Below are 10,615 nucleotides of genomic sequence, written 5' to 3' on the forward strand. Positions count from 1 at the left end.
AAGTAAACGACCCTACCTATTGCCTGGCCTAAAACTCTTTAATGCTCAAACACCTTCCAACCTGGTGATTTTTTTCTCACACACCATCTAGGTATCAATGGAGCTAGAAAGCTAAACACAGAAAAAACAACGGCATCTTTCCTTGTGAATCCTCATGTTACTCGATGCAAGTGGGGCAGGGGGAGCAGGGTCTGTGAAGGAAAGTATGTGGAAGACCCAGACTCCTTTCACCCCAGCACCCTATTATGGTTGAGTTGTATTGCCCGCTCCCCCCAAAAAAATACGTTGCCATCCTGATCCCCAGTACATCAGAAGGTTTAGAAATAAGGTCATTGCAGGTGAAATTAGAGTAGGGTGGGTCTCTAATCCCACCCTATGTTTTTCTTCTATAAGAAGAAAAGAGGAGACACAGACAGAGACAGAGAGAGAGGATGCCATGTGAGGATAGAGGCAGAGAGTGGGTTATGCCACAATCCAAGGAACAGCAAGGCCAGGAGAGAAGCATGGAGTAGATTCTTCCCTACAGACTTCAGAGGGAATATGGCACTTGTGTATGAGCAGAAAATATCTGTTGTTTGAAACCACAGGGCTGTGGTTCTTTGTTACAACAGCCCCAGGAAACTAAGATAGTCCCCAATACCCTTCCTGTAAATTCCTGTTACTTAAGCCAGAGCTGTTTTCTACTGCCACCCAACAAGAACCCTAACTACTCCAGCTGGTATGGACCTTAGGAGCTAGAAAATCATTTGCTCAGGGACTTCTGGCTAATTCCACCCCAACCTGCTGAGGACACTGTGCTCAAAAGGACCCCGCACTTGGTTTCGCGCTCTGCTGTCATGACCTGAAATTTTTGACAATTTTTGTACGAGGGATTCTGCATTTTCATTTTGCACTAGGCCCTGCAAATTATGTAGTCAATCCTGGTGGAGACATAAAACAAAATCAAAAGCGTGTCACCACTAGGGAGGTACTGCCGGCATCTGGGGGGCAGAGACCACAGATGCTGCTGACATCCCGCAACACACAGGAGATTCTCCAACAGCACAGTAAAGAATTATCAAAATGTCAGCGGTGCCAGGCTTGAGAAACCCTGGCTTAAACCACAGGAAATTGCCGATACGCTACCATTTTTTTATCTACAAATATAGCAATTTTATATAGTTCAGCCTAACTGAACTATGTTTTTTTATATCTCTGTGACGTATATTTACAAACCAGGGAAAAAAAATCCTCTCTCGATAAATACATTTCTGATTTCTTTTTGTTCACTACGAAGATAATTCACAGACATATTCAATAACAGAGACTGTCCTGCCTATCTCTGTCCCCCACGTTTGCCTTCTCAGAGAAATTCCATTATAATTTTGTCGTCTATCCTCGCGCAGATATTTTGTAAATGGTAGCATTCTACATACACCATCACTCTCCGGTTTTCTTTAGGATGTCCTTTATCCTAAACTGTTCCCGAGAGCTCCCCAGCCTGGTTCGTCTCTGCTTTGCTTTCCCTTTCGCCCGGGCTGCCGAGTTAAATCCTAAGGACCCCACTCATTCGGGGCTTTTCCTCCTGCAGCTGGGCCACGCGGGCCGACTCGCTTCCCATTTCCCTGCTCTCCCTCTTTTGGAGTCCAGGCTGAACCAAAAGTAGCGTTCCCTTTTCCGCTCCCTAATCTCCCTCTTCCTTGTCACCCAAGGTTTTATTTCTCTGATGAACGTCTGCTGGGACACGGCTGCTGTCGAAGCGGTTGAGCAAGACGGAAAGCAAGCAGTTGCATTTGATTCAGGCCGAGCCGCCATACATAGATTTGACCCTGATCTTTGTTCCAAGAGCAGGAAAGAGACAGCCTGACGTGGGAGGCTTTTCCTTGCGGCATCGATGTGTCCTGGAAGGGTGCGCAGGGGCCGCCCCTCTCCGCCGGCCGGAGCTTGGGGCGCTGTGGCCGCGCAGAGGCTCGTAAATTATTAACACTACCTTTGAATTAAAAGGAGAAAAAGACAAGCAAAAGCAAGCAGAAAGGCGTAAGGAGGTGGAGAACACCGATTCAAGAGAGCGATGAATTATTTAGAGGTGTTCAACCGCCATCCTGAGTCAAGGGCAACACTTCTCGTGGGGAGCAGGGAGAGGCCGGGGCGGGGGCGGCAGCGGATGGCTGCTGGGGCGCGCAGCAGGTCTTGGGTACCTGGACCTGCTTCCCCTCCTTGACCCTTCACTTCCCACCCCTAACCCTCCGAGGAAGTGGGGGTGAGGACCCTCCCACCCTCGGGCTGTCGTCCCGGCTTCCTTCTGTCCGGGCCGGCTCAGGGCTGGGGAAAACCTGCGCCCCATTAAGAATGGGGAAGTGTGATCTCAGAAGCCTGAGTGGGTCTGCTTTGCCCCCGCCAAGCAGCGCCCTTGCAGCTCTCCAAGGTCACTGCTTAGCAGAGAGGGTGCCAAGGGCAGGGGCGGGGCTGACCGGCTGGTGAAGAGACGACCCGGTCTCTTCCAGCTGAGCCTCTCTGCTGCCCTGCAAGGAATGGTGGTTCCTCCCAGTTCCAGCCAAGTCCTCGCCCAAATGGGCCTCTTGAGCTGGGCGAAGGCCGGGAAGGGTCCCAGGGAAGCCAGAGGCCAAAGAATAAAAAATTAGCATTTGGGATGGAGGAGGAGCGCAATTTTAAGTCCCCAGACTCACTGCATTAGCATTAGCTGGGGAGCTTTCATAAAAATACATATTCCCGCCCCCCAAAAATACCAATTCCCAAGTCTCACCTCGCGAGAGCGGTCCAGTGGCTCGGGAGCGCCACCTGGGAAACTGTTTTTAACAAGCGCCCCAGGTCAGTTGAATGCCAGGCCAGGTTTGGGAAAACAAGGCTCTGGATCCTTGAACAAGCTGTGCTGCTCACAGCAGCTCGTCATCTTTGTGCTTTCTTTGTAATCAGGTGTCATCAGGTTTCATAGGAGCCAAAGCGTTTGGGCTCAAACCACACTTCATTCTGGGGGACGAGAGTAAAAACCACTTCCAGTTTTTGCACGTCAGCGCCAACGGTCTGAACAAGGCAGGTTTAATCATTCTGTTGACAGAAAGGAAACTGAGACTCCGACGGAGCTCTGCACGCGATTCCGGCTCCGCTCTGCAAGCCCAGAGGCTTTGCTTGCTCCCTCACTGGCGGTGCCTCTTGGACTGGAGTGGGCCTGACGGGACTCTCCTGGGTGCCCTCAGGTGACATCTGACACCAAGGGACAGTAGGTAAAAGAAGAGAAAGGGGCTGCAGAGAAGGCTTTCAAAGTGTGAGAGGAGCCCACAGCCATCCGAGATGGGCTGTCTCCACTCCTGGAAAGGTGCCATCCACAGCTTGGAAACCACAAGTATGGCCTGCGTTTGGGTTTCAAATGCAGGGCGGCCTCACACTGCCTCTAGGTGAAGGAGAGATGCAAGGGAGAGGGAGACACGCTCACTGATGTCTAGTACACTCCCGCCTCACCAGCACGAGGCCCTGTTCTTGGTATTTTGTAGACGTTGGCTTATTCGAGCCTCATGCCTACCCTTCAAGGAAAGATTATCTCCACTTTACAAATAAGAAAATGAGAGTTCAGAGAAGTTGCGTAAATTGCCCACAGCCACACAGATAATGCCAGAACCAAGATTTAAAGCTAGAGCTTTCTGACCTTGTAATGCCTTTCCTCTCCTCCTCACTTCTCGTTCTTCCTTTCCCACCTTCCCGCTCCAAAGCAGTCCCAAGGTTTTTCTGCCCCATTAAAGCAACAGACAAAAATGTTTAAAACCACAGGATCTGAAGTTATGAGGCCATCAAGCTTCCAGGAGAAGAAGGTTCTAGTTTCTTACACCGCTTTGTCAACCTTCTCATCTTGTAGCCATTGTAGTTTAGATTCTGTAGTTCCCAGAAGAGGGGACTTTGTCCAACCAAACCTGTGGTGTGTCCCTGACACCCTTACAACATTTTTGCTTAATAAGATGCTCCTGGGCATTTTCCAAGACCCACGCCATGAGTCTGTCACACTTCCCAATTGTATGTTATGTTCCAGGAGGGCAGGAAGCACGCTTCATGTTGCACCGTCACATCCAATGCCCCGCGTCTGCTATACACATTTTAATCTTGATAAGTTATTACCTATTAATAGATGAAGGAATAAGTGTGTTTTCCTCTTAGGAACAGAGTTGAAGCAATTGAGTACATGCCTCCCAACGCAGGCATACAGATTTATACTATGGAGACTGCTAAAGAGGAGGAAAATAAAGATGTTAAAGACTGACAACTGTTAATAAGATGCCTATGAACTTGTAATCACAAAGTCTAGAGTTGGGATGTGTTACTATTTATATCCTGCTGCCTTACAGAAATATTTGAAGAAGCAGAGAGTCAAGAGCAAAAATCCAGCAATTGTCAAGGGAATTAAATTGTTTGAGCTTCACCAACTATTCACTCTAGTGGGTAATAAAATTGCATATTATTCATATCAATTAAGTCATAGAGTTTTAGAACTATGAGGAATCCATTGTTTTACATTTGAAAAAAAAAACCAAACAAACAAAAAAAAACCTGGGACCAGAGAGGTAAATGCATTCACTAAAAGTCAGGCCTTATTAAACCATGTGTTCTCAACCCCTCTTTCTAACCAGCCCACAAGTTCAAATTAACCCAACCTTTACAGAGTCTTACCATATGCCAGGCTTTCTGGAAGACACTTTGCCAGGTGTTGGAAATACCTACCAGGCCTTGTTTTACACGTTTTATGCAAAGGAAATTATTCTGTCCTCACAACAACACTTGAAGGTATGTGCCACTCTTATTGTCTTTTCCAGATGGGAATATTGATGCAAAGGAAGAATAAGTAATTTTCCCGAGGTCACAAAGCTACCAGGCCAGTTTGCAAATATTCAAATCCAGTATGTCCATTACCTTATACTGGATATAAAAGTAGGTGTGCCTGTTTGAAAGGATTATGTGCCCAAGAAAAGCCATGTTTAAATCCTGACCTGTGTGGTGGAGGCAGCCATTTCTTTTCATTTCTATCCAGCACTGTAGGTTGGAAACTTGATTAGATTATTTCCACGCAGTTGTGTGCGCCCAATTGTGGGTATTAACCTTGATTAGAGGGAGATGTGACTCCACCATTCCCGGAGGGTCTTGATTAGTTTACTGGAATCCTTTAAAGAGGAAGCATTTTGGTAAGAGCCCTGAGAGCCATACGACCCCACGTACTCAGAGACCTTTGGAGATGAAGAAGGAAAACGCCTCTGGGGAGCTTGATGAAACAAGAAGCCTGGAGAGAAAGCTAGCAGCCGTCGCCGTGCCCACCATGTGCCCTTCCAGCTGAGAGAGAAACCCTGAACTTCATCGGCCTTTCTTAAATGAAGGTAACCTCTTCTTGGTGCCTTAATTTGGACATTTTCATAGCCTTGCCTTAATTTGGACATTTTCACGGCTTTAGAACTGTAAACTTGCAACATAATAAATTCCCCTCCTTAAAAGCCACTCTGTTTCTGGTATAGTGCGTTCCAGCAGCTCGCAAACTAGAATGGTAGGGGATATAAAAGGCATAAACAAAGATCTTTTTTTTTAATGTATTGAGAAGGGCAATGCTAGACAGGAGTCTTAGATTGTGCCTGAGAGTTACACAGCTAAAACAGGAAAGAGAGCCAGATTTTGTGGGGCTTGAAGCTAGTATAATTTGGGGGCCCTCCTTAAAAACACAAAATTGTCAATACAAAATTTGTTATAAAAATGAGTATTAACTTAGAATAAGGAAAATAATCCCCCCCAAATGCAAAGTTTTAAAAGTTGATCAGCTACCACTAATATCACACAATCCAGAAAAATAACATAATCTTTTTCTGACCTGCCAGACTCACCTGTCATGCTTTTACCCTCTGCACATTTGTCTGCACCCCTTTCCTATGACAACATCATATTTTCTAACAGATAAAATAGAATAATAATCTAGCCAGTCCTCTGGCATAACTGGTAGAAATTTGACTATTATACTTGGACAGTTTGGAAAGCAGTCTTTTTACCTCCAAACTAATTTCTGGTTTGCTCATGTAAATTGTGAGGATAGTTGTGAAAACTGGGGAGACCTCTCAAGATTTTTGTGTGAGCTGTAAGATTTCAGGGCATTTCAGGTTCCTGATGCAGTGACTGATCTTAGTAGTCTTCAAATTCTTTGAATGAATGAAACTCATTAGCCAGTGCCTCATTGTCCCTCATCATGTGTTTTATGAGTTTACATTATCATATTGATGCCAATATTTTGTGGCAAATCAGCAAGAAACGTAAATCATTTTCCAAGGTATTCATACAATTCACTCCTCTTAATTAACTGAATTATCAAAAATCTGCAGGCTTCTTCTTGACGTCTATTAGAAATGTATCTTTCCCTTAATGAATTTCAGCTTTTGATATATTTAACAAAAAGTTTTTATGTTTTTTTAGTGTCAAGTGGTTTCTACCGATTTCATTGTTTATTTTTGTTCATAGTCCATTTAGTTTACCTGAATTTGTTCACAGCTCTTTACTAAAAAATTTAAAGATAACAAAATAGCTTCACTTGTCTTATACCTCCACGGTAGGAGTTAGGATTTCTCATTTCCTCTGTTGAAATATTCTGAAATATCATTCCAAATTCCAAGAAAAATGGATATTCAAGCTTTATCAACTTTTTGACTAGCGTTTTGCCTCTCATTTACGTTCAGGCTCTTCTTCCAAGTTTTCAAAAATATATTTTAAAGACCTTGTGTCGTTGCACCCACATTGCAAGACTTGACAGCTTCCTAACAGGCAGACATTCTCATGACACTTAAACCCTTGAACGGAAAATCCAAGCTTGGCAAACCTGAAAAGAAAACATGTAACAGATGCAAAATTTCAAAGCAATCAACAACTGAGGCAAGGTGGAGAGGCAGCAGGAGGGCACTGAAAGAAAAATGCTTGAGATGACTCCTGATTACACATTAACTACCTTACGTGTGCACATTTGCACAAAAACTTTTCATCCTGTGAGCACAGTGCCAGGGACCCTTCCCAGGGCTATGGGGGGGGGGGGGGGGCCTGAAACTGAATGTTCCAGGCAGAGAGAAGTGGGGTGAACCAACAAAGAGAGTACCTCCACAAAGCCCCTAGAGGCTTGGCAAGGCAAGGCAGGCGGGCAGGCGTGCCGGCAGGTGAGACATGCCACAGCAAGGGTGCTGAGAGAGTTTTCCCTGCGGCAGTGAGGAGTTCGGGAGGATTTTTTAATCAGAGAAAGAAAAAAATTATGGTGGGTTAAAAAAAAATCCAGAATCTCTTTATTTTATCTGCCTTTAATTTTTGGTTAGGTTTTCTTGAAGTCAAAATTATAAAGTAGGTAAAATCAGTCTTAAACATCCTTTATCCCATGTGTGTTTTGTATCACTTCTTTTTTTTTTCACAAGCAATTATTGACCTAATATTCTTGTTTTTATTTTTTTTTTGTATGCTGTATAGCAGGGTCACCTTTCATTATTTTTCCATTCAAGTGTCCCGTTATTGCAGCACCATTTGTTGAATTTCTGTTTGCTTATTTGTTTTATGCGTGTTTTGCTTGTTTGTTTGTTTGGGAAGTGCAAGGGCTGGGAATCGAACCCGGGTCTCCTGCATGGCAGGCAAGAATTCTACCACTGAACTACCCTTGCGTCTCCTAATATTCTTTTTATATTTAAAAAAATCAATAATTTTTAATTAAGATAATTGTAGTTTTACATGCAGTTATAAGGAATTACAGAGAGATCCCTTGTTCATTTTACCCTTTTTCCCCCAATCGCAATCTTTTGCAAAGGGATAGTACAAAATCACAACCAGGACATTGACATTGATACAAACCACCCATCTTATTCAGATTCCCCAAGTTTTATTCATACTCATGTGTGCATGTATGTGTGTGTGTTGGGTGCTTGTGTGTATCGAGTTCTACACAATTTGATCACCCATGCAGGTTCATACACCCACCACCACAGACAAGCTACTCAACACCTCCGAAAATGCCGGAGCCCCCCCTGCCTCTCTTTTATAACCACACCCCTCCCTTTCATGCCACCCCCTTCCCAAACCCCTGGCAGCCACTAATAGGTCCTCAGTTTCTAAAATTTTTCATTTCAAGAACGTTATACATCAATGGAGTCACATACACACACACCTTGATATTTGGCTTTTTTGACTCAGCCTGATGTTCTGGAGATTCACCCAACTTCTGTATACATCAATAATTCACACCTTTTTATGGCTGAGTAATATTCTATGCTATGTGTGAGCTGCAGTAAGTTTAAGCAGTCATGTAATGAAGGACACTTGAGTTATTGAAGGACCTCAAAAAGTTTGAGGTTATAACTAAAGCTGCCTTGAACATGCATGTACAGCTTTTTGTGCTAATATAAGTTTTCATTTTTCTAGGTTAAATGCCCAAGAGTGCAATTGCTGGGCCATATGGGAGTTGCATGGTTAGTCTTTCAAAAAAATCTCCAAACTTTTTCTCCAGAGAGGCTATGTACCATTTTACATTCTTACCAGCAAGGTATGTACATTTCTCTGCAACTTTGCCAGCATTTCATGTTGTCATTTTTTTTTTTTATTTTAGTTTAGCCATTCTAATGAGTGTGTAGTGATATCTCCTTGTGATGTTGACATGCATTTCCTTACTGGATACTGATGTTGAGCATCTTTTCATTCAGGGGTCTGAGGCTGGTGAGTGGCATGCATATTAGGCATTTCATAAAGGTCACTAAGTAAGTTGAGGTAGGACAGGGTGGTTTTAATAATCCCTCTTAAGAGGCCTTAAGGGCTCCAGCCAGGCCGTGATAATGAAGGGATGGAGAGGCACAGGGGGCAAAGGGGTTCCAGAAATGCTTTAGGAAGTGAAGTTGGCCAAATGTGGTGACCAGGGAGACAGGGAGAGGCACCACTGAGGGAGAGGAAGGAATCCAGAATGATTTCCCGGTTTCTCACTGAGCTGGGGAAGAATTTGGTTCTGGAAAGGTTTGTGTTTTGCCTGCAAGACAACCATGCAGCAGACAAGCATTTGGATGGTGCATTTAAACCCAGTGATGCATATGGAATCGCAGTGATTTCCATTATGAAGGGACTGGGGCTGAATTTTTAAACCTCTGGTCTGTTGGATCCTACTTGCAAGCCATGGATCCGGGGTGTCTGGGAATTGCTTAGGCCACCCACCCAGCCACATGCACACAAGGCATTTTCCATAGCAAACAACAAGAGTTACTCCCAGGCAGTAACTTTACTTTTCAGTTGTATGCAAATTCCATTATGATTTCACAAATTCAATTTAAAAAATTTCAATTATAGATTTTTTTTCCATCATGAATATTCTTCAATCTGCTAACAGAAGCATTACACTGGAGTGAAAGTAGACAACGTGTTTAATCATTTAGAAATGGCAGTGGCTTCCGGCTGCCGGTTCTTCCCAGGCAGCAGAGGTCTTCACCGCTGCAAAGTGCCCGCTTTCAGGCGCGGTGGATGCAGTTCTGCAGAAGGCCAGCCTTGGCCCGGCTCTCCTGCTGTAAATTCCCTGCCCGCCCCGACCCCCAGCCTCCCCACCAATTCCACCTCCCGGTGACAGGCGGCTGCAACCTTCCCTTTGAACTCGAGAATCCTCCCAACCCACCCCCTCGCAGAAACCCACAGGCCGCCCCGGGCCGCGCGGGGTCCCTGGGCTGGGAGCTCACCGCCGTGCCTCGGGCCTCCCGGGGAAACTGCGCCAGCTGCGTCGGAGCCGCCAGGCGCCGGGAGTTCCGGCACTTCCAGCGCAGCTGTGGGGTTTGGTTTGCAGCTTTTTAGGAGGTTTTTTAATTACACTTCCTAAGCCTTTCCAAGCTTCAAGTATACAAGCACCGCTCTACCCTTACTGTCCACCCCGGATATGCGGCGGGGAAACAAGCGCAGCGGCGGGGCTGGGCTGGGGCGCAGGTGACGGGGTTTCCGCGCGCTGGGCTCCGGGCACCGGGCCACCCGCAGCCTCGCCTGGTGGGAAGCAAGTCGCAGCGCCGCGGATTCCTACCCCAAACGCCGGTGGAGGTGGATTCCAGCCTGGCCTCAGATGGTCCAGAAGGTCGCTGCTTAAATGTAACGCCAAGGAAACGGAGATGATCCTTTGAAGAGAGACAGAGAAGGGAGGGGGAGGCGAGGGAGGAAAAAGGGGAGGAAGGGAGAAAAAGAAGAAAAGCAAAAGCTGGCTTGGCCTGTTCTGTTACCCGAATTGCAATCACTGATCTTTTGTGACACACAAGTCATAGGTCAAATCCAAAATCTCAGTGCATACGGGGCAGGGAAAAGGGGAGATTGTTCTCCCAGGAATATAAAACTGGCCCCTTGTCTCCCAATAATCCCTCTAAACTCTCCTGCCCTTAGTTACCAAGGGTGATGACAGTGTGACGCTCGCCGCTGCCGCCTGCCACAGCTCTATTTAATTGTCTAATTAATTGATTATATAGTTTTCCAGCTCTGGGTCCCAGAAAGCTCCACCGTGCATTTTTCCAACAAGAGGGAAAATAGTGAAGATTCTTTTTACTTGTATTTCTCCTTTTAACCTTATTTTTGGAGTTCTGTAAAATTGAAAACCCACTGTCCAGTCCCTGGTTATTTAAAAACAAGCAAG

The 10,615-nt window shown here is 45.5% G+C and overlaps 1 non-coding gene across 1 annotated transcript; it reads right to left on the reverse strand.

Annotated features, from left to right (window-relative positions):
- Positions 1 to 7,572: 7,572 nt before the first annotated feature.
- Positions 7,573 to 7,643, reverse strand: TRNAG-GCC (transfer RNA glycine (anticodon GCC)). The gene has a single exon. It is a non-coding gene; the product is annotated as a tRNA-Gly (tRNA).
- Between the last annotated feature and the right edge of the window lie 2,972 nt (positions 7,644 to 10,615).

The sequence above is a fragment of the Tamandua tetradactyla genome, chromosome 12, assembly GCF_023851605.1.
Source record: "Tamandua tetradactyla isolate mTamTet1 chromosome 12, mTamTet1.pri, whole genome shotgun sequence".
Taxonomy (NCBI): domain Eukaryota; kingdom Metazoa; phylum Chordata; class Mammalia; order Pilosa; family Myrmecophagidae; genus Tamandua; species Tamandua tetradactyla.